Source organism: Python bivittatus, unplaced genomic scaffold (genome assembly GCF_059951505.1).
Source record: "Python bivittatus isolate LINGU-HERP-01145 unplaced genomic scaffold, Pbiv_v1 ctg000680_np1212, whole genome shotgun sequence".
NCBI classification, from domain to species: Eukaryota; Metazoa; Chordata; class Lepidosauria; order Squamata; family Pythonidae; genus Python; species Python bivittatus.
In genome coordinates, this window is record NW_028277095.1 from 2,968,686 (window position 1) to 2,994,124 (window position 25,439).

Below are 25,439 nucleotides of genomic sequence, written 5' to 3' on the forward strand. Positions count from 1 at the left end.
TTTCATCCTGATTTAAAGGAATGGTGGCCAAGGAAGGTCCCCAGGCCTTCCAGGGATGGTGTGTGTGCACCAGAGTGAAGTCTCCAAGAGATGCTAGGCTGTCCCCAGCCCACAGGGTGATCTGATGGCATCACTGAGAGAGTAGTTAGCAAAATACACCAGATTTTACTCACCTTGACTCACTACTTCAAGACAGCCAAGGAGGTCTTAAGTCTGTCCCGCTCATGAACTGGGGACAAGATGAAGGCAACATCAAAGGGAGATAGTAGAATAGAGGTGGCTAGGGCATGCTTGTACCCAGTTGCTCTGCCACAAGCCATAATAATGCAAAAAATGACAAAAACAGAAGTGGTGACTTCTGTTGACTTCTTATGACTTCATCCTAATGTCTAACACAACTATGTAAGTTACAGTTTTTGCATCATGATTTTGTAACATATGAGTCATCAGTTGCCTCCCCTTGTTTCCTCACAGGCACCCCTATCTGACTATCAATTACCCTTATACCATGATTAGATGCAAAGGAGGAAAAGCCCCAGGATATAAACCAGGGTTTACAAGGCCTAGTGGCTGAATCTGCAAAAGATGAGAAGCCCAAACCAAACTGAACCAATCACATTAGGAGCCAATGCCTCCATTCATATTTCACATTTAGCTCAGGTTTTTAAAAGTAATGGGTCATTGAGCCATCCAGAATCATCAGCTTCACATGTTATACCCAGCCAAAAGCAAAGAAACTGGGTTGTGACTTTGTGTGAGACATGATCCAGGCCAGTGACTAGGAATTAAAAGAAAAGGTTGAAGGGAGAACTTGTGGACTGGAAGTTCAGATAGTGCAGCTGTACACATACCACGATGTTCTGGATCACAATTCCCATCATCGTCAGCCAGCATGGATAATATACCTTGCCCAAATCCTTCCTTGATTCAGCTGATAAAGCAAAGCAGGTGTGTTAGATGTTGCTGAAGCCCTCAAATGGAGCAGCAGGGGGAGCGCTAGGCCAAGTTATCAGTTTTGTCATTTGTATTTATGGGATTCAAACACTTCATGCAAGTTTGGGACCAGACCATCACAGCATCTGCCAGCTGCATTTCTGATCTCTGCTGGCTGATCGGCTGTGCATGAATAGAGCATAACCACCACTGCCAACTTCTAAGTGGCCTTGAAGTAGAAAAGTCCTGATAGTGGCCTTTCCCATAGCCAGTCACTGTAGCACTGATGAATTGAATCACTTCCCTAGGCTATTTTGATCCAAATGAGCTGAATTTTCTAACTCTGCTGTGCCATAATGTGGTTGGTTTGATTTGGCTTAGTGTGTTGTGTGAACCTGACCACTGTCGTTTGTAAACCCAGATTTATGGCTTGCATGGTACGCAAACCCATTCAGTTAATCATGGTGAAACAAGCCATAGCTTAGCATAATGTATGGTATGTAATGACTAACAGGCTGAATTCACACAACACTATTAACCCTAGCCTGAGCTAGCAACCTGTGGGCCTCCCATAGATGTAATTTGGGTGTTGGGTGAGTGTTACACTTCCTGTGCATGCCATGTGGCTGATCCCTGCACTCTGCCATAATGTGGAAGAGATGGGGAAACAGCAGTAGAAGAGGAGAATTCCCCCTAAGTCTTTCTTTCTGCATGTTCAGGATTCACCAAGTCTGGTCCATACAGATCCACAAAGTCTGCAAAAATGGTGAGAACAATGGCCAGAGATTTACGGGATGCAGAGATCACTCTTGGTAAAAGCATATACTAACTTAATTCATGTGGGTGCAGAATAGCACATGTTCGGTGACCAACTTGCTTGATCACCAAAGTGAGAGTGGCTAATAGAAGGTGAAGGTGTACCTGCATTGTGGGGGAGGGGGAGGGGGAGGGGGAGGGGACTGACTTGCTGGCTGATCTCCGGAGGTTGAGAATATCTCCATAAGCTTCACTGCTTGACTCTTCTGCTCTGAAAGTTCCTGCTATTTATCAACTTTATTCTTTACTCTTCAGCAGTGCGGAAAATTGGCGCTTAATTTGCTTTGGGAGACAGAGAGTTGGTGGATTAATTGCTGTTCCTTTTCTCTCCCCCTGTATTTAGACTCTTGTTATTGTTTCAACTGAGGTGCTCCAACTTGTGACACATTCATTTCCAGCTCCCTCTTCCCCCTTCCTCTCTGTTGTCTTCAGCTGATGTTCGAATGCATTTTGGAGCAATGGGGCTTGGATCAAAGACACTGGAGGGGGAAAGAGGGGAGCAGCGATGAATTGCAGAATAGGCCAATTTTCTTGGAAGTCTGAAGGTAAGTTGGATCCAAGAACAACCACTGCTGTGTGTGAATTTCCTGCATTGGTCTGTTAGGTATAGTCTCAAAGACTGCTTTCCAAGATTCTGGTAGCAGAAGGCCTACATCTCAAGGGGTTGGAGATGGGATGCCCAAACCAGGTTGGAAAAAGCCATCTTTTGCACAGATGCAACTGATGGATATATTCTCTGTGCGCAAGTCATTGCAGGATGTGGGACTAACCTGTCATCCCCACTGCAGAGCCATAAAGAAACTACCTACTTTAGATAGAGAACTATAGAAATGCCTGGGATAAGAGGTATTAAGAAGACCTTAACAGGCACCAGGTGGGCTTTCCTAAGGAGGACATTCCATAAGTGAGGCCCCACAGCCAGGGAGGTTCATTTCCTGGAGGCATCCACCTTATTTTCACCTGGCTGCAGCCAAGGCAGGCCTCCAAAGGGCTGGCAGATATAGAAAAGGGATATTTACTTGAGATAATCTGAAATATTTGAGGGCTGTCTATCCCTCTTCTCCTTATAATTACTCATATAAATGATCTGAGAACCATCCTTTAAAATGCAAGTCCCCCTGCTTTCCTTCTGTCCTATATACATTTCTCTGAGGTAGGCTTTCAAAATGCAAATTCCTCCACTGTGGGCTCTTTAAAAGACCCAGTTTCTGTGCGATTTTCCATATGTGTGGGTTTCCCCCACTCTAACCCCTCAAGCTTTTTCTGTCCATTTTTTTTAACTGGGGAGAGGCGAGCTCTGTAGCTTTGTCAGAAGCTAGAGTTGGCCACCCTGTGGACTCCAAGCAGGGGGTGGGGGACAGGCAGAATGTCCCCATTTTCTTCCAGTAGAAGTTGTAATGGAATTAAAACACTGCCTCTTTCTGACTCCTGTCTTTAATGCTCAGATCGAAATAAGTAATGGGCCTTTTTATTCTTTATGGTGTGGTTCTCTGACACAACTGCACTTGGCAACTATTTATGATGGTTCCAGCATCCCGGGGTCACATGATCGCCAGCTTCCGACAAGCAAAATCAATGAGGGAAGCTGGATTTGTTTAACCACCACGTGATTTGCTTAACAACTGCAGTGATTTGCTTAATGACTATGGCAAAAAAGGTTGTAAAATTGGGTGTGACTCATTTAACAACCTCACCGCTTAGCGACAGATGTTCTGGTCCCAATTGTGGTCATAAATCAAGGACTACCTGTAGATCAAATGCCCAGTGCTGTTTAGAGCTGAAAACAAAATGAAGGGCAGCTTAGGGAAGGATAAGCAATACATCTTGGATCCTTGGGCCCAAGTAGTTGTCTTAGGGTGCCAGTTTCTGGCATCTTTATTAAAAGAGCTAGCTTTGCTATTAGGTAGAGTGAAAGAACCATTCCAACTCGGCCTTTATGTGTGTGCCTTCTCTATTTATTACTGACATTTATCTGCCCCTCCACTTGAAATGGCTCTGAGTGGCATGCAGCAAAAATAGGACTAGAACAGCGGAACCAGCAGAAAACAATTTAAACCACAAAGACACAGACCAAGAGGAGCAGATCCAATGTATGGGTAGGCAAGTACTGTATATTTTCCACTTTTTCCTTTGTCATTCCTTGGAACTAAATTATGCACGGAGCAGAAGCCTCTAGGCATTGGCTGGCTGGCTGGCTGGCTGGCTGGCTGGCTGGCTGGCTGGCTGGCTGGCTGGCTGGCTGTCAGTCCCAGCTTCTGCCAAGCCAAGGGTGGGGCGGAGGATGGTGTGGCAGGGCTGCCTTTCCGCACGAAGCTCAGGGCTGGTACCAGAAAAGGCGCACATGCCCGTAGCCGACAGCGGAGTCTGCTAGTTCTGCATCTCTGCCCTCTTGGCACGGGGCGCAGCCCACCACTATTTCTGTTTTTCAGTGAAGATGATCAGCCTCAGATTAAAACAAAACCAGATCCGTCGCTATGTAACATCTATTTTGGTCCTCAGCTTTGCATATTCTTTGTTTCTGCTTTTATATTTTTTCTGAAAGGAGCTTTTTAATCAGCATCTTTGGGGTCTTGTTTTCTGACAGTTCAGTGGTTTGGATATACAGATCCTCGGTAAATCAAAAATGAAGCTCCCCCTTGGCGGTTCCTCCCTTCCCCACCACTCAGTTCTTACTGAGGCCATTAAACTGCGTTTGGCAAAAGGCAGACTCCGACTGTTGCATAGGCAGAGACGAAACTTATCACACTGTGGCTCCCTTCCTGGCGGCTTCAGAATGATTTCTCTTCCTGCTCAGGAGGCTACACCAGAGGAAACTCACGTCAAGGAGGTCTACGTGAGTCAGCAGCAATGTGGCTCACAGATAATTGGAGCTGCAGGGAATGTGTGAGAGAGCTAGGAAGCAAAGCAGAACACATTCTCCTGCAGAAAAAGGTACATTGCCAGGGGGAAATGCCTGGGATTAGGGAACAAGGAGTCCAGGGCTGTTTTTCCAAGAGGCAATGTGAATTTGGCGGTAGGTTTGGGACATCAGTGAGCGGCAGATAGGACCTTGCCCTGAACAATCCTCCAGCTGTGCTCTGAATATGATGAAATGTGAAACCTTCCCACAGTGTGTTTTGCTACTGTATTGATTGAAACAAATGAAACAGCCCTTCTCAGGTACATTCTACACATAATGTTTGGGGGGAAAAGCACTGATGGTCACTTTTCATCCTAAATTATCCGATTTTGAATGCAAATCCTCATAGAAACACAATTTTCCTTCCTGTTTTGCTTTTTGACATGAATTACCCCAGAAGCTAGCTTTTAAAATGTTAGCTTCGTCAATGGAAGTGCTTCAAAAAAGCGTCATTTTTGTATGCAGCATTTCTCCTTCCTTCCTTCCTTCCTTCCTTCCTTCCTTCCTTCCTTCCTTCCTTCCTTCCTTCCTTCCTTCCTTCCTTCCTTCCTTCCTTCCGCTAGCAGATACTGTTCAGTGTCACAGTCCACTCCATGGTGGAGTCTGTTTTAGTGGCTCTTGTGAATCCAGCTCCGTAGATTCCGTGACGGATTTCCTTTACACATCTACCTCTGGAAGCTTTTCAGACTGTAAAACAGACCTAGGGCTTCCCCTTCTCTGCTTCAGAAATTGAAATATAGGAAAAGAAGTGCTTTTGTACATGCATGCATGCATGTAAATGTCTAAGAAAGACCATTAAATATACAAGTGTGAGCTGAAGCAGAATCTTCCTTCTCTTTGAAATCTACTCACCCCATCTTAAAGGCCTGAACAGTTCTCTATGCAAATTTTCTAGCAAAGGAAAGTCTCCAGTAACCCAAGGGGATCTCAATGATAACGCTTCCTCGATGAGCGAATGGGCCACAAGTATGGATTATGTATCGCCCAGATGTCCAGGTTCTCTCCTGTGTCTTAAAACTAATTATTCTTCAGAGAATGCCTGGTTCTGGATTACGAATGCAAACTGCAGAAATATTGGGAGGCTTCCTCACTTGGGAGCGTTGTCCCCAAACCACCTTGAATTGCCTTGTGTTCAGAATCGAATGTAATGCGCACATCTCTCCCTCCATCACAACCTGAAACGCTGAACAAAACACTTTTAGAGATGGATTGGAAAAAGCTATTTGGCATGGATTGTGATGGCCCTTAATTTAGGAACATCAGCCCCCAAATATAAGTGTGCTTTGGAACTCACGCCGATTACAGAATCGGCTCTGGAAGGCAGCCGAGGGTCATTTATCCTGAATCTCTCCCTCCCTGTGGGTAATTTTAAGGACCACTCCAGGTGCCTGACAAGACACAGATGAGCACCTGTGTGTACATGCATCCACAAAGCTCTTCTCACTCCTTTCCCATGTTAATGTCACTTAGGCAGAGAGGGCCTACCAATGATGAACACATTGGACTGGTCCCAGGCAGACACCCCCCTGGGGTGAATGGGCAGACAGAACTTCATGAAGGTACACCCCATGGTTCTGTAGTGGCTTCAGCAGGAAAGAGCAGACACCATGGGGGATCATAGCAGAAGTCTTGTGCAGTTAATTTAAATCATGGGCTACAGCCAAGACAGAGGTCAAGGGGTAAAATTGGGGTTGCCAGGCTGTTCAGAAGATGCTGAAAATCCCAAGTGAGAGCAGACGCATGATCCCAGTTTAAGCTAACTATTAGCAGGAGTGAGGATCTGCTTTTACTGGCTGTTTTGAAGCTAATTAAGGAAGAGGGTGATACTAATTTAAATACCACCCCTGCCCCTTTTGTATTCTGAACTTCGTGAGAAAGTATCAGGACTGATTTTTCCCCTTACTTGCAGCAGGAATAAAGGTAGATGTGGATGGATGGATGGAGAAGGTCTAGCAAGAAAAGAGCACTGAATTTGTTCCCTGCAAAATTCAGAGCAGGGATTTCATTTTTTCAATCCCTAATGAGAATATGGGGACAGTAGACCAAACTAGGCTACTGATCTATTTAACACAATTTTGGCTGGAATTGGGCATCAGCCAATAAAAGCAATGATCTAGAAGCAAAAGGAATCATCTAGAAGCAAAATTATTAAACAATGTATTTTGGGATGAAGTCTGAATGCCATCATGACTTCTCCCGGTGTAGATAATCTTTTGGTGCCCAGTAACCATATTTAATTGGGAGCGGGGCTGATATGCCTAATGTATATAGTCCACCATGCAAAGTCAGAGGACCTATGTCCTGCAAGTGGACAGAGTTACAATTTGGAGAAGCTCATTTTGTACTGTTTTACTTTTCCTCAAAACAGTCAGGAACCAACCTTTAGTGCTGGAGCTGCTAAGAAGAGGTAAAGGGTTGGGTGCATCCCAGAAGCTTCATGTTGAACACTTCTGATCTGCACTAAGATTCCAAAAAAGAATCTTTCCCAGCTTTACCTGAAGGTGCCAAGGTTAAACTCGGATGATCACTGAGATGTATTTCTCACCTCAAGATGCTGAATACTGTAAATCTGTGCAGACAATTCCTTGTTGCATTCTGTCAGAAGAATATTCCAGCTTCAAGGGAATAGACCAGTCTTCCCTAATCAAATTAGGGAATCAAATATTCTCTTCTCTTGGAATCGGATCAAATTCCCCAGCCATTATGGCTGTCACTAAGAATTCTGGAATTTGAAGTCCACATATCTAGAGATGCTTCTGATGGAGAAGGTTAGATTCAAACCTAGAGAGCTTAGACTAATTAATATTCATGTCACTTTCTCAGGATATCTTATCTGAGCTGGTCCTGGCCTGTTTCAAAAAAAGCCATTCTGGTGTAAGAAGGTGACATGCAATTTTCTTTCTCATCCTTTTCTAACCACCTAAAGCCCTTGAGGAAGTTAGAAAATGTGCCAGTTTATCTCGAAATCAGGGAGGGGGAAATGCCTTTGAAAATGATGGTTTCTAAAGAAATGCTACCCTTTCCCCCATCCACAGGGACAGAAAAAGATTGCTCTCTCCTTGGTAGCATTTATGTTGCATGCAGACTCCAAACCATTTGGAGTCATCTAGATTCACGGATTGAGTTAACCTAGAAAAATGGAACCAACCCATTTTTGGAGTAGACAAACTAGCAAAGGGGGTTTAATTTTCTTCCCCACCCCCAGGAAAGGCATGATTCAAAATAAATACCTTCCCAACATTGGATTATTCTCTTTCTCCATCTCTCCAGCCCCCTGCCCCCCAATTTCAGAGATTGAAAGCTGCTTTGGTGTGGGAATGCCTGGATCTCATTACAAGTCACTAAAGGAACCTTTGGCTCTGTTTCTGCCTAATTAGATTGGTTTCCCTGCCTATATATTTTCCAAAAAGCTTGGCTCTCCCTCCCCCTTCCTAAAGTCTCAGGCTCCACTGTGCAAAATTAATTAAGGCAACTGCTAACTTGGCAACAGTAAGGAAAGGGAGAGAGGGTCAGGAGAGCAAGATGGAACTGCGTCTTTATAAACCAAGGACAAATACGTGCAGTAGGGCTCCTGAAAGAAGAGCGGATTAGTATTCACCCTGGATAGCTCTGGAAGAAAGTATAGTTCTGCAGGGAGCAGATAGATATTCAGACATACACACACCTCCTAGGATAGGAGCTCCACCCACCAAGCCCCCATTTTGGTGGGTCTCAGAGCTTCCTTCTGACCACAGTAGCAGGAAAATGATAGGACAGTGCTTCTTACCTACCACTTTCAGGTAAGAAACACAGGAAAATTGTAGTATAAGCCCCACCATCTGATAGCCCTGGGCAATCCCAGCTAATGACTTTTACTATCATCCATTCATTGTTGAAATGTTGTAAAGCCTGTCCACATTACTATTATGGCAACACAATGGTTGGATGACTCCAGGAGATGCTCGAATTCACTAGTGGGGATTGATATGGGAATTTTGTAGTCCTATATTTTTTCTGTGTTGCATTTTGTTACTTTTATGCTAATGGAGCTTTAAGAAGAAAAGCCTCTTCTCAATTCTCCTTGTTTTTCTCAGGGCCATCTTGTGGTTTAGAAAAGGAGAAGCCCATCTCCATATTTTCTTCCTTCTTGCTCCCCTATCCTTGAATTTCTCTTCTTGCTTTCCCACTGTTATTCCAATGCATCTTCAGCACACCTGGATCGTTCCCCCACCACTGAAGAGATCAAGTCTCTCATCTGGTGCTCAACTAAGATGGACTTTTCCATGATCACAAGCATACCTAGTTTAAAATTCCTCCTGTTTACACTCATCAGGGCTTTTTAAAGTGCCTATGACTCTATAAGTACTATGAATCCTTCCATCTAGCATTGTTCTTCATTGCTGTTGATAACTCAACCTGTTGCCCAGAAAAGCTCATCAGAATGTTTGCTCTGCCATTGTTTCTATAATTTCCTTTGTTTGTATTGTCCTACTGACTTTAAGCTTACCTATGAATAAGAAATGTATAAAAAGCCAGTATCAAAATACTGTAAGAAAATAGAATGTAGCAAGGGAAAGAGAGAAATGCCTGCTATATGCTTCTCCCAATTCTAGAATTTAAAATAATGTCTCATTGTCTTTTGTTCTGCCTGCAAGTGCTGCTAATTTCCTTAACAGGGCTCTGCCTAAATCTGTAGCCCAAGTATAGGCAGGCTTATAGGATCCAGAGGTTCACCAACTATGGGTCCAGCTGTGGTTGACAACTCAAGCAGTTGCAAGTGGCTTAGAGATAAACCCTATATTCTATAAAGTCCATACCCTTGACACCAGGGTAGATTTTGTATGAAAAGAGAAACCTACACCAGATTAATACTCTTCCAAGATTCTAGTAGATGCTATCATTAAAGACCTGAGAGTGGGAAGGTGCTGCCAATCTATTGCAAATCATCTAGTAATCTGTGAATAGTTCATGAACAACCATTTACCTGCCATTGGTATAGATCAGTGTTCCTGATCCTTGGCCATTTTAAGATGTGTGGACTTCAACTCACAGAATTCTGGGATATTCTGTTATCTGGTATAGATAATATTGAGCACCTGAATTCACACAACACTTTAAGCTAATGAAGGTTGGATTGTTGGTGGTTCAACATGCTATGAAAAGCTCAGTCATTGTCTTAGCATGTTGTGTGAACAAGCTATAATAAGCCAAAACATGGGAGGAGGGTAGCTTGGGCGTAGTATGCTAGCTGAACATGGCAGTTGTGTCTGGTTATCTCTGATTGAGAGTTTAGCATGTTGTGGGAATCTTGGCAACTGGATAGACCCAATGTCTCAGGATAAGATCATTTCCTATGTTCCTACATAGCTTACCAGATCCTGAAAAAGAAAATGAAAATCCTAAAGCACATTGAAGCAAGGAGCTATGACATTGGGATTCATTTGGAAGATGTCATAAGTAGCCCAAGTGCATGGAAGAAAAGATTCCTGGTCTCTTCATATTTTTATCTGCTTGCAAGTTGGATCTCAACATTCCCGGTAATACAGACATCTTTTCAAAAAGCCAACTAGGGTAAAGAAGGTAGTGCATCTGTATACATAAAATGTTTCTCATTCCAGCTGTAAATGCAGGCTGAATTTTTACTGATCAGAGGCCATGGGGGGATGAGGGCAAATTCCAAAGCATGGAACTCTCAATATTTCATGGTCAGCCTTATCATATAACTTGATCCTTCAGATCCCAGTGTTGTGACTATCAAGCTCTCTGATAGAATCATTCCAAAACCTTTCTTGATTCCTGCATTTAATAAAGTACATTTACAGAGTATATGAATTCCAGATTTGACTCTGGACTCAGGGGACACATATTCCTGTCCTGGAACTGGTGTATCCGGTCTGAGGTTAGGAAAGGAGGAGGGGAAGAGGAGGGAAAGGCCAGAAAGCTTGGAGCAGAACGTGCATGGCTTGTATTCCTTCTGTTGCTGACACATGGAGTGTAGAGTGGGCTGATAAACAGCATCTGGTAAAATTCAGGTATGTACCTTGCAGAGGGAAAGAAGCAAGTTGGCCGCCAACCTCGATCTCCTCTTAGTCGTTTTTTGCAGATGGATGGAGAGTTCAGCCAGGGAAAGGTCTATGTAGCTAATGCTGGCAGGTGGCAATTAAGTCACTGTCCTGTTGGCTCAACTCCATTGCTTGGATGTTGACTTTAACAAGGGGCGAATGCACGTGGCATCGTATTTCTCTCGCAAAGCAGACACTAAGAGGGAATGCCACCAGCAGCCAAAGAGCCTGGGTGTTCTGAATAAATTTTGTTTTACACTTACAATGCAAAACATAATTGCACACTTGGGAGAGTAAAAGGGCATTTTTAGCATGCTGGAAAGAGTAGTGGCTGTATGCAAATCTGTCTTGCAGTTTCTCAGTTCTTATCGCCCTCTGCAAAAGAAACTTCTTTTTTTTCCACCTTATTCTCAGAAGGTTTGAGAACTTCTTTAGAATTCCTTTTGGAGGTGTTTCTGAGATGACTTTATTGTTGGAAATGGTGGAGGGAGCTACTACAGATTTTGTTTTTCTCTTACCTGTCTTTCCAGCACTCTGAAGTCTCCCTGACTGCCTATTTGGCTCAATATACCATTTCCTTCTGATGTCTTCTCTTGGGAGTCCATGGAAGTGCAGAGAGGCTGCAGACCATTGGAGAAAGCAATTGTCCAACTTTCATATAACCATTGTGCCCAGCCCATAACTAAATAAGTAAAGGGAGATCACATTCCACCCCTGAGAATTTGACCACATTTCTCTTCTTTGCAAGGTATCAGATAGAATGAGAACTGAAAAAAAAAAAAAATCTTCCTATCACTCAGCCTTTCCTTTTATTCTGGTGATAGAAAATGTTAGTCCTTTAAAAAAAGACAGAATTGGAGGAGGGTATTGGGGAAGAAGCTGGCTAACTGAGGCTAGGAAAGGCAAAGGGCTAAGATTGCTCCATATGACCGATGATTAAAGTTTGGACTTGCCAGGAATCTATGGGATAATGGAGATAGAACAAACATCTGTTTTCAAGGGTGTCCTAGTTAACAAGATTTTCTGTGCAATGTAAATCTAATATTTTAGTTTCTTTGTACAAAATTAGGAAAATGAGTGTGTCTTGCATTCCATCTTTCAGTCTAGGCATGGAGATATTAATTTTATTTATTTATTTTAGGGGTTTTTTTAAATCCCACTTTTCTTATTTTTATAAATAACTCAAGGTGGCAAATATACCTAATACTCCTCCCTCCTCCTATTTTTCCCCACAACAACAGCCTGTGAGGTGAGTTGGGCTGAGAGAGAGTGACCGGCCCAAAGTCACGCAGCCAGCCTAATGTGGGACTAAAACTCATAGTCTCCTGGTTTCTAGGCCAACACCTTAACCACTAGACCAAATTTCTTCTGGAAATCTGGAAGTCTTTAATTTGAAACTGCAGCACCTCCTATCTCACAGGGAAAAAGTTTTTCATTTGTCACAAATCAGTCCCATCTTGTGGCCTAACTAGAACATTTACATTTTCTTTTGCAATTTGCAGGGCTTTTATATTTCATATTTTCTTCTTTTGAAAATAAAGTTTGATTTTGTTTAACTCTGGTGAGATTGGTCTGTCAAACTCCTGATAGCTCAATACATCCAAAAACAAGATTCTCACAGTGGGTTCTGTAACCAAATTTGCTGAAAGGGAAAAGGGATTAGGCTATGGAACTCTTTACAATTGAATATTTTCGCTTTTAGAAACCAATGTATTTCTGAGTTTGGTAAGGTAGAGCTTATCTTACAGCTTCATTCCCTCGGTAATAATCCTCTATGAACAGGATCCCTAGCTAGATCCCTAGCTATTCATTTTTTTCAGATAATGAAAGAATGTGCAGAAGTTCTGAACTTGCTGTATTTTCCAAACCAACTTTCTGTTTCCCAGGCACTGGGAAGACTATCTCAGGCCTATCTCTTAAGAAGGTAAAGAAACTCTGAAATCTCTAGTCACATGCCTCTGTGTTACTTGGCCTGTATTGAAATAATTTCCTTTTTATTTTATTTTATTTTTTTACTTTTTTGGTCTTTTAATTACTAGAAATGAAGGTGGGTTGAGAGAATCATATCTCTGTCGCACATTGAGATTAGAGGTGGATGCAAGTGAAGTACCCCCCAGTAGCAACAGGAACTACCAAGCTGTTACCTCAAAGCAGGAGATAGGATCAAGGGAGTGGGGAAGACCCGGAAGGTTTCTGGGAGAGGAGGCTTGAGACTCACAGCCTTTCACTCAGTAGAATCATCACTTTCCATGATAGGTATTTGCTAAACTGTTGCTAGCCAATCTTCTATAGTGCAACTCTTTATTGATTTCTAGTGTCTTGACATCTTCAACCTGGCCACTAACAATAAAAATAAAATATTTCCCAAAGTGTCAGTAGTGAAGCTGGATGCAGGGTTTGTTAATAAGATCTAAAATAAATTTAGAGCCTTCTAAAATTCTCATACATGAAGGTACGTGTATACAGACAGTCCCCTACTTACGAACAGGTTACGTTCTAAGAGGCTGTTTGTAAATCCACTTTGTTCGTAAGTCGAACCAAGTAAAAAGTTTTGTAAAAAGTAAAAAAAAGAGGAGGCAGGAGGCAGGGCAGTGGTATGGGCAGAGGAGCCCTGTCTTCTGCTGCCAATGTGAGGAGTGACTGTGGAGAGCACCGTGGGATGAGCCGGTGGGGCACACCCCATTGCCAGGCAAGGCAGGACAGCAATGGAGCATACAGTGCCCCACCGGCTTGTCCCTTTGCCCAGGGAGCCACCATCACCTCTTCTGCCTCAGCCAGTAAACTAACCCTTTCCAGGAACTCCAACTCCAATGAAAACCTCCAACCTCCCAAAAGGCAGGAGAAAGTGGGAAAGGATTAGTTTGTGGTGTGCTGCCAACGAACCCTTTCCTGCCTTCTCCCGACTTATGAGTCTGTCTTGTTCGTATCAGTGAAAGTTTGCAGCTCAAAAGTTTGTAAGTAGGGGACGGTCTATAGTATAATAAGGAAAAAAATGATTAATGTACGATAGGTGTCCAGCAGTGTAATGTAACATTTAAAGTGCTGGACTTGAAGACCCTGCTCCAAGTCCACTCTCAACCATGAAAACTCAAGAGGACTTTGGACCAGCCAGTGGTCTAACCTAACCTACATCACAGGTTTGTTGTGAGGAGCAATTGGAGGAAAGAGTATTATGTATGCTACCCTGAAGTCCTAGAAGAAGAGTGGCGTATAGATCATAATAATATTAATATTTCTACATTAGATGCAAATAATACTTGAATAGTTTGGATGGGTTCACAGTCCACCTTCCTATTCTACTTGGTTCTGTAATAGTAGATTCTAGGCCTGTTCTCTTTGTAAGTCTCACATTCCATGACCTGAGAAGGAAGAACACTTCTGGCAACTTTCAGAAACTCACAGTCCACAAACAGGAAGGCCTGATCTGCTGGACCTAACCAAAACTCAGCTGGGCTGTGGTGTTTGCTCCACAGCTTGCTGTACTCCAAGGCCTGACCTTGGGGAGAAAGATGTCAGTGGACCAAGATTCCATTCCAATGGAGCAAGAAGTCCATATGGATGCAAAATAGTGCCATTGTTTTTGCTAGCATGCACTCTGGCACAAGAATGATCCCTTCCCACACATTTGTCTCCTCGGCTGGAGCTAACTCTTGTTGTTTTCTCCAGACAGCTTCCTGTTCTGAACTGTACAGTATTGCATTGTATTACTTGTGAGTAGAGTGTAATACGTAGATAATTTATGTTTATTTTCTATGTTTGTTGTGCTAACAAATATAACACTGGAGACATGTTCCAACTGCTTGCAATCTGCTGCCTCGTCCTGACAGTTTCCAGAACCATATGCCTGTTCTCTTCTCAACAGTTCCCCGTCAAAACTGAAATAGAAGATTGCATGGTCTGGTGTTCCATATGGTTCTAGGCCTTGCTCAGTACCTATCAGGACCCAGGCTTAATCCTTGGCATTCAATTCAAGGTAGGTAGGGAAAGAGCTTTGACTGAGAAGCAAGTGAGCTTCTGCCAACCAAAATAGGTCTAGGTCCCAACTTGTGGCCGCCCAGCTCTCTCTCTAGTGACCCACCATATTGTGCTATTTTTCAAAACAGACTTATAATTCGGTCAACAAATCAGTATAGACAGTAGATACAAAGCAAAGCATCCCCCCAAGTACCATCTTTATTTTCAAGGATGCCCCTAGACCCTCAAGACCGTTTTTGGTAGGTATCCTCAGGTGACTGAAATGGAGTGCTTTGTTTGGAAGCGGGCCATCACCACCTCCAAAAACACAGAGAGACCAGAGATTGTAGAAGGAATCCTGGGATGTAAGGGAGGAACCTCACCAGTTTTGTTGTCTTGCAAATGGGGTTTTGTGGTTGTCTAAATCACCATGACAACTATTTGCCAGAGTGTCTGGAACATATTCCCACCATTCCAGATGTATGGAGTGTGTGGTAGGGAGACTAACAATCTCCTCTGGGGCCCTCTCAACACTGTAGTAAACTAAAATGTATCTCAGTTTCTCAGTTTCTGCAAATCTTTCAAGTTTGATGCTTCAAACCTGAGCATTAAAAAAAGAAAAAAAAGAAATCGGCACTAATGTGTCCATATATTTTGGTGTGCGTTTCTCCAGACATGTGCATGCTAGTTTGCAATAACTGTACTAGAGTAGTATTTTGGTTTTTTAAAACATTGGTATGGTAATGTCATTCTCTTACAGAATAGTCAGCAAGTTCTATAGATGTCATGTTAAGTGAAAACAGCTAATTAAAAAGCTGGGCATATGTTCAAAACAACCACAGCAACTTTTTTTTTTTTTTACCAATGTGAGCTATGATCACCTTTTGGAATTATTGCTAGTCCTCGGTTAACTACTGGAATTGGGACTGGAATTTCCATCGCTAAGCGATGCGGTCGTAAAGTGTGACATCCCATGAGCACATCGATTAGAGACAGTCGCCCTGGCACTCCCTGTTGCTGTTGTTAAGTGAGGATCGCAGGTTGTTAAGCAAGTCCTAGGTGGCTTACAAGCAGGGCGGCAGGCAGGTAAGTGGCTGCTGCTGGGTGAGGAAGAGTACGCAGGTGGCTGGCGCAATGTGGCAGGGTCGGGATGGCTGCTGCTGGGAGGGGGAGGGTGTGAGTGACTTACCAGGGCAATTTGCAACCTTCCTACCAGCTTCCCCATTGACTTTGCTCGTGGGAAGCTGGCAGAGAAGGTTGCAAATGGTGATCATGGGGCCGCAGGACACTGCAACCATCATAAGCATGAGCTGGTTGCCAAGCACCCAAATCGCGATTGTGTGACTGCAGGGATGCTGGAACACCCAGAACTTTGAGGACTGGTTGTAAGTACTACTCATTCAGTGCTGTCGTAACTTCGAATGGTCGCTGAATGGTTGTTAACCAAGGACTACCTGTAACTGAATATTTCAAAATTAATGAAACAGTACGAGAAAAATGGGAGTATTGTGTACAAATGGCAGAAGCTTGTGTTACAAGTTTGCTGGGCTCTGCAAAATTAAGCATGGAGCATTCAGAGAGGTTTGTCCCCTTCAAATTCTTCCTCGGGACTTCCTCGTCCCAAATGGATGACTCCCATTTCAAACTTGATGCTGTTTGAGTTGCATTCTTGACCTTGATCAGAAATGCCCAACCAGAATGCCGCTGTGGCCTTTGAGCCATGTGCTGATGACCATGTGCCAGAAAAAACTGAAGAAGTAGATGAGACCAATGCAAAATCTAAATTTGGTTCACTTTCATTTAAATGAAAATCAAATCAGGTGAATACAATCAATAAGATACTTCCAGTATTAGTCCCTTCTATCTCACTGAAAACTTAGTTCAGCAGAAACTTTTGGAAGGTCTCTGGAGGGAACATGAAGGATTTTTGGGGAGTTCAGGTTGTAGACCTCTGGTCTAGCACTAGGTACAGTATTTTGTTCAGTCACTTCTACACTCCAGTATCCATCCCTTGAGAATCACTGTACTCCTAAGCTGTAGTCCTTTGTTAGTCCACAGATTTCCCTGTTCATGAAGATCTCATGAACTTTGGGGCTCTTGGCATTTGCTCAGGATGCTGTACTGCACTGAACAGGCCAGCAGATTTTTGGAATAGCTCCGCATTCGCTACGGCTCTGGGACAGGAAAACGGTAACTTTCCCTCTGAGTGGAAAGGAATGACAGCTGGACTGGTTGAGGAATTTGGTCAGCTGTGAAACCCAAAGATTTCACACTCTCATCAGCATTTCTTTGGCAAAGCCCCAGGCCACATGTTATACAGTTGGGGAGCGTGTTGTGAACAGCAGGCAAGCAAAAGCTCTTCCTCCAGGCCAAATGATGCATTACTTTAAAGATGTAGCTGGACACTGGGCATGTTCTCTGTTTTATTCTGGAGCAGGAATGGGCAATTAACAGGATGCTGATTGCAAGTGGTCTTGAAGGTCATCCTGCTCAACTTCACTGAACTGTAGGAGCACCATTTTCTCCCTTAAAACATTTAGGGAAGTTAAAACTCCCATAAGCTTCACACAGCTATTTTTATTTTAACTGCCCCTCCCCCTCCCTCAGTTGAAAAAAGGAGGACAAAAAATTCATTCCGGCCCCTTTCGTGACCTCACAATGCCCTACCATTGGCAGGAGATTCTTGGAAATCAAGATGATCTTGAGATGATGCCTTGGAACTGGTCTACTAGCCTGCTTTTACAGACAACTGGACATGGAGCTTGGTGGATATCAAGGGAGGAATCTGTGAGTTTCTTAGGTCACTCCAGTTCTACAGTAACCAACATTTTGGCCCCCAGACATACCCCATCTGGAGTTCAAGCTTGCAGTCCTGACAATGGACTTTTACATCTCTCTCCTTGCCACAAATTCCCTCAAAGCATCCCCATTTCCTCTCTGCCCCATCATCTGCCTCTTTTTTACCCAATCTGATCTACAGAACTTCAGATATGACCAGCAGCAGGAATGCTATAGGGAAAAAAAAAACCTAGAAAGCGGAGCCATGCTGTTTGCTCACTCAAGTCCTAGATTTGAGTGGAGACATCAAGTCCAATTATGTTCTGTGTGGTAGAAATTTAAATGAAAGCTTTCTGGATAGATGGCTGTTGAACTCCTAGGAACCCTGTGAATAGGTTGTAAAGTGTTAGATAGTTAAGATAAACGTTGCAAAATGTTAAGTTGTAAAACGTTAGAATGCTGTATTACGTGAGCCGCCCAGAGTTCTCCATTAGGGGAGATGGGTGGAGATAAATCTATTGTAATAACAACAACAGCAACAGCAACAGCAACAACAACCCTCTACATCTCTAGTACTTGCTCTACTGTCAAGCTATTCCTACTGTTAGGAAGTTTGTCCTAACTTTCATCTTCCCCACTTCTTCTCAGGGGGCCAAGACGGTACATTAGACAGTCTTGATTCCATTTCAGGGGATGAGAACTATCTACAGTTGTCCTACATCTTAAGAAATGCTGAGAAGATTCCTGCCAGAAGGCAGTTGGAGAGTTTGCCTGAGTGGGAGTAATTTAAGGGCCAAGGGCTGGAGCAAATATGTGTGCATCTGTATTAGTACATGCACACACACCACACACACACACACAGATACAGAACCATTTACAAATAGACACAGCTCCCCAGACTTGGCCAGGAAGTGATGGTTCTGCCTAGAAATGACAAAGTGGAATTTTTTCCAGTGGTTTTGCACATTGCCTTTACTGATGGGGCTTGTAAAAATGAGGAAGATACTTTCCATTGTAAGGGAGAGAAATCGTGGTTCCTGGAAGAGAGACTTTTTTTTTTCTCCTGCAACATTGAGCAAGAAATTAGGGGTCTCTGGAGATTCTTCCCCCTTTCCCTTTTCACAGAAATGGAAGGAAAAATGCAGTTGTGTCTCACCTTCATGAGACACCGCTTCCCATCTGTTCTTTCAAATCTGTTCTGAACTCAGAGTGCTTAGAAACACTGGGAGGACCCATATCTAAAAGGAACAGAAGAGCTAACATCTAGGCATGCAGAAAGAAAGAGGATCAGATCAGCCCATTTTGCTGCTTGGATAAAATGTGAATTGCTCCTTTGCCTTTACATCCACCCTTATGAAGGTGCTGCTAACTTCTAAGGCTCAATCAAAGGGTGGGCAGGTGGAGAAGTCCAACAGCACGCAGTAACTGATTTTGCAAATCCATCATGCCGGGTTTGCTGAATTTGAAATTCTGTGTAAGAAATGTGTATTAAAACATGTCAACAAAAAGTTGATGACAAGCTCAATGTATCATTTGCCTGAGAGAAAAATCCAAGACTACAAAAAATCATGTACCCCCATATTTCACCTAGCCATAATATAATATGTTTAGTTTTGACTTAGTACGTTGGGTGAAACCATCCATTGTGGTTTGAAAACTATGATTAATGGCTTAGTGTGAGGGATTAGCCTAGCTTGTGCTAACTCTAAACAGTCTGTAACCCACCTCTCCAGATCAACCTTCCCCAAATTGGATGCCCTCCAAATGTGTGGATTCCCAGAACTCCTCAGCCCACATGACTGAGAATATTTGGAATGGAATGGAAAATATGGAATGGAAACCCACATATCTGGAGAGCCTCCAGGTTGGGTAAGGGCACTTAGATGCAGATACAGAGTTATCTTAATAGAAATTTGGCTAGATCAGTTGACAAAAATGCAGGATTTTGAAAGACCTAGCCAATATATTTCTCAGGGATTTCAGTGGAAAAGCCATGGAGATGTTACTGGTGTGTCTTCTGTGTTTCCTTCCCTCCCCCCTTTTTTCTATTACTCTGGCTACATAAAAATAGGTTATGTCTGGAAAGGGCTTTAATCGATTCCACCAAAACTATTTGGGTAAGCATCCCTGGAAAAAGTGATCCTGTCCATGCAGATGTGCTACCACAGGCCACTCACCGGTTCCGTGGAATAGCCACATCACAGCATCAGTGAATGTGGGGGCTAGGGTTATGGCCAGCAGTGGTCTCCTGGCTTCCAAGGACAGGCTGTGGGCAAAAAGCAGGACCTGTGGAATAGAGATGAACCAGAACTCCTGCCAATGACTTGGCTGGGATTTGCTTTGGTTTCTAGATGAAGGTGACTAGGTACATGTGCTTGGGAGAATGCTGGACTTTTTTTTAGCTGGTGCCCATGCGTTTTTTGGGGGGGGGGGACTCTCCCCTGATCTACTTGGACACCTTCTTCATGTGTGTGCAACGCGATGTCAGTATTTGTTCCCAAAGCAATTGTTGCTTCATTGACACAAAGGGCCACACCAATGAGAGCAACTGAGAACACTGTACATATGGGAGAAAGAAAGAGCAATGCACTCAGTTGCTGCCGTTTTAAAGAAACTAGCTGTGATTGAGCAGAGAAATGACATTTACAATAGTTGGTTGCTCACTGCTACAGCCCCACATTGCTGGCAAGCTGGCACGGGGGCAGATTCAGCCTACCCTCCCAGCCAGACACAAAATGGAGGCTATGTTGTCCATTAATTTCCCTAGAGAATGACTCTTTCTAATCAATTTCATAACTTAATTTACCAGTCCAATCTTGTCTATTTCACCAAGACTTCTATTCAGCTTCATAAGGCAGATAGAAAACTCTCCTGATTCTATAAATAGTGTGCACTTTTCCTAGCTAAGCCTTGCAAATTACACTGATAGCACCATAACTTTGAATCACAGTGGGCCCTGCCTGAAGACATCAATGGAGCCAGAGGAGAAAAAATAGGATTTGGAAAAGTAAAATAGTGTCTGGAGAACAGGTTGTGCATGCATAATACGTTTCGTCAAGGAGACAGTCAGGCAGATGTCACATAATATCAGTGCCTTCAGTTGACGCTGTCATCCCAAGACGGCATCAGGAAAAAACAGGGGGTCCAAGTGAATATCAGATCAAGTTATAAGAAGCGCACATCTTGTACAATGGCTTTCTTTTATGTTGCACATCTTCAAAAAAATAGAATAGCCCTTCCATGAATAATAACTTTACCATGATGTAAAATTTTCTGGAACCATTTCATGAGATACGTTGTCTTAGGCCTTGCAAATATCTGTCTATATAGATATGTAGATATATATGTCTGCGTGTATATGCAAAGTGTGTGTGTGTGTGTGTGTATACACATACACACTCTTCTTTTTGCCGATATATATATAAGCAAAGAGAAAAAATAAACAGGGAAGTCAGATGGAAACACAATGCCGAATAACACCAAGTGATAAAAATAAACTGTGATAATACCATTTACACTTCGGTGTATGTAATCTACCAATAAAATGAATTAAAGTGATCATACTATTCACATGTATACTATAAACTGACTTTTGTAATGTGAAAATGTCTTTGATTTTACAAATGTAATGAAGGCCAGTTTGCTGGGTGTCCAGCTTTTCATTTTTCTGTGGCTGAGTTCAGTCATCAGTGTTAATCTATACCTTGCTTTAAACTTGGATTGTTAAATCTCAGCGGTTGTATATCACCTGCATGAACAATGTTTATGTCCGTTTACAGCCAAAAGGGTTTTGGTTCATACCTTACATTAAGCCAAAACCAAACATATTACATTTTGATTTAGCAACATAAGAGAATTGTCTTCCTTACTTCTTGGCTAGAGTTCTCATTTCAGGTCTTTCTTTAGAGAGGTCATTACTATCTATGAGGGGCTGTTCAGACTTCCCAGATTCCAGGCTGGAGCTTAAGAAGGTCCATCGGCAGACATCCCATTCAATCTTCCCCATCATAAGGTGATACATCATTTTTTTTAAAATTAAGGTTATAATAATAATTCCACAATGTGTATTTTTCTGTATAAATTGCTGCACAGACAGTTTGTGCCCTATATAGTCCTCTTTCTCAGCAGTGTGGAGATGATCATCCCATATTTGGTTCATGAGACTTATGGAGAAGCCAAAGCTCAGGAACTGAGCAAATGCTTTGCTTGTAGACAACTCGGTTCAGTTCTTGACATTTTCATTTAGAAGGACCTGAGACCGAAAGGCTGGATAAAACTCACTCTGCTCAGGACTCTGGAGAATTGATCTTAAGTCTGTAGAGCAATGTGTTAGCTTGGTCAATGATCTGATTGGTAGAAGGCTACGGCTGATGTTCAACCATCTGGGAAGAGCTGAAAGTAATTGCTTAGCAACTCTTGAGATGTGCTCCAGGGATTATTAAGTAAATTGTGCCACTCTCCAGAAAGTGGTAAAATAGCAGGGATTGATATCTGAAGGGCCAGTGACCAGTCAGCTATTGCAGCTGGATCTTCCTGCAACTTCAAATACATTGGCCCTGAATATTCAAATGATTCAACCTTGTGCAGTCAAAGTGCATCAGGAGAAATTATATAGTTTAATTCATCTTGCTGTCTTGCTCTGGAATACTTGTGAGGTACAACACCCTGTTCTGAATGTTTCATTTTACACTGTTTAGTTAAAATCTCTCAGATGCACCAACCCAGCCACGCTCTGCAATGTGTCAAGTGACCAAGAGCGGGTGGAAATTTCTGAATCAAAATCCTCAAACAAGATACAGCATCTTTCTGTTAGGACTGAACTGTTGAAATGTTCACCATAATAGCAATAATAACAACAATAACAATCTCTTTGTAAAAATTCTGTGGTCTAATGCTGCAGATAGACAACATTATCCTGTGTACAGATCATTATCTACTGGGTGAAAATCTCTTTGTATTATAACCTAATGTCAGAGGTAGACAGGGGTAGGCAACATGTTACTCATGGAGACCAATATTCCCACGGGCATCTCCTTTCATTGGCATGCTTGGTTCATTGGCATACTTGACTTAATTTTTTAAAATATGATTTTTCCTGAAAATAACTGGACCCTGAACATGATACAGAAACAAAGCAGAGGACCCCACCATCGTATTATTTATAAAAATACCTCTGGACTCCATAATATGCTTACAAAATAAATAGGTAAATGGCAGCACCGTGGTATGGAAAAAAATGTATCTACCTAGAAAAATGGGCAAGGATAACCAGGGATGACCTGCCATCAAGTATAGTAGAATCCATCCTCTAGTTATTCTTGCCTTGAGTAACGAAATAGATTGTACACGTTCTGATGAGGAAGAGAAATGGTGCATATCAAATCCTCTCGCCAGTTTTTCAACCAGCAAGGAATACATTGTTCTTAATAGGAACATCGTTTGGAAAGAGCACCAGAATTGTTGAATATTTGTATTATTTTATTTTAGTATTTGAGATCTTGAGATCTAAAACAGCTCTGCAGGATAGCAGTCCAGCTTTTTTAGAATGGTAAAAACAGAATATATAAAAGCAATAACTGAGCATAGCCATGAGTGAAGGTAGAAGGCAAGGTCTCCTGTGATTCAGGCTTATTCGATGACTTTGTGGATGCATCTGCGGTTTCCTTAGCAACTGTATGGAAGTAGTCTGCCTTCTGCCTTGGATGTTTTTTCAACTTTCCTGTCAATTCTATAGCCTTGGGATTTCATGTTTCCCATCCAAGTATAAACTTCTTGGAGTCCAACCCTGCTTAACTTCTTGAGTTCAGCAAACTAGCTACACCGGCCAAACCAAAGAAGGAAAATCAGAACAGAAATTCCAGCAAAATCCTTCACTAATTGACTGAAAAACTTTGCAGACCTTTGCTTTCCTCTAAGGTTTATGGACTGCTGGCCTTTCTGAACAGATGTGATAAACAGAAAGCAAGGGGGTGGGTGGTGGGTGGGAAGAATAATTGGAAGAGGTCCTGGGACATATTTCTACTGCAGATCTTCAGTCCAGAGAATGTCCTCCAACTTTCCATCAAAGATGCAATTGGTCAGGAGAGGAAATTCTAATATTCTTTCCTCTTCTAGGTGAGTAAACCCCAAGACCTGGCCAAAACCTAGCTATCCTCAATTTCTACCACTCCACCCCCTCTTTCACAAATAAGCTAACAGCAGACTTAGCCTCTTTCATAGATAATATTTTTGCTGAGATGTTTATCATCAAACAAAGCAGAACCTCCATTGAATTTTAATGAATTCTTCCAAACATTTAAAGAAACCTTGGAGCAATAAATCAGTGCTGCAAAGGGAAGAAGGAAGATGGTTTTGTTATCATTCAAGGAAGTCATAAATCATAATCAGGCTAGGTTTTGATGTGATTTGAAAGACAAATGCTGCTTTGAACAAACACACCACCACTAAAAAAACAGGGCTGCTGTGTTGAGATGAATGGCAAATGTACAGCTCTGAGACATCCATTCATCAAGTAGAATAATCAGTTTTTGGCCCAGATGCCACCAGGATTGCCATGGAAGGCAAATTTAAGAAAAGCTGCAGTTCATGATGCACCAAACTAGTAGGGGAAGAATGTAATAAATATGTTCACTTATCTACAAGCAGGATGGTGGTATGGTATGAATGGTAGGCGTGAAGCCCCTGGGTGACCTTAGGCCAATCACTCTCTCTCAGCCCTGGGAAGGAGGCAATGGCAAATCACTTTCAAAATCTTGCCAAGAAAACTGCAGGGACTAGTCCAGGCAGTCACCAGGAATCAAAACTGACTTGAAGGTACAAAAAAGAAAAGAAAAGAAAAAGAATGGTGGTATAATGTGACAGCAAAAGTTGGCCTTGGATGAGATAGTACTCTTCTAGCTCTATTCTGGCAAGGAAGAAAAAAAATACTTGTTCCATGTGATGATATACCTACCTGTTCCTTTAAGGTACCAACCCGGCTGGCCTTTCATAAGGCCCTAAAGACCTGGTTATGTCCCCGGGCCTTTGCACACTCAGAGCCCCATCTTCTGGTTGCACAAATGATAACTGATTGTGACATCCTCCTCTGCTGCTGTGTATTTTAGTTTTTGTATTTATATGGAAATTTGTTTTTAATTTGTTTTAAGATGGTTTGCCACCTAGAGTCACTAGCTGAGATGGGCGGCATACATATTGAATGAATGAAAGAATAAACAAACAAACAAATAAATGACTCATGGAGACAGCTTACTAGAGATGCCTGTTTCTCATTTCCTTTCTTCTGTAATGTTTTACACACAGTGAAAGCAGAAGCCCCCAAGACCTTTACCTGAAATTACTAGACCATCTTCTTCCCATAGAAGCCTCTCCTTTTCCTGTGCATTTCAACCTCTGCTAGTCAGTGGTTGGGTCACACATAGTGCTAAGCTATGGTTTGAATTGGCATTGTGGCCTGGTTCATATATAATTGGGGCAGTTGAACCCCCCCAGACACCCCCGTTATAATGCCACAGCCACAATTTAAAGATCCACATTAATCCACATTGTGGATTAGCAGCATGTGTGAACCCAGTCAGTGGGAGAGAGACAAATCTTGTCTCAGATTCAGGCATCAGGTGAAACTAAGAAGGGTTGGGTTTGGAGGGAATTCGGTAATTCCAAAGAGAGTACATTGCAGTAGCCTGACATGGAGGTCATTAATGAAGATGGATGACTCAAGGTCCATCTTCTTCAGATAACCACAAGGCCCCCTCCTGGTCCTATGCCGACAGTGTAACACAGGCTATGGAGACACTCTTCCTAAAAACTTGTGGAGATTCACTTAATTTCATAACAAAATTAATGACTGGCCAAAGATGACTAATGTTGGCTTTTCAAAGGGAACTCCATATTTTAGTGTAGAGTAGGTTGGAGATCAAAAATGTGTCTTGTCAAAGAAAGGAATGATCAGGCATAATCTGCCAATAGCGTTGAAAGTGTCATCATTTGGCGCACAATGTTAGCTCAGTCCTGTTGCACTC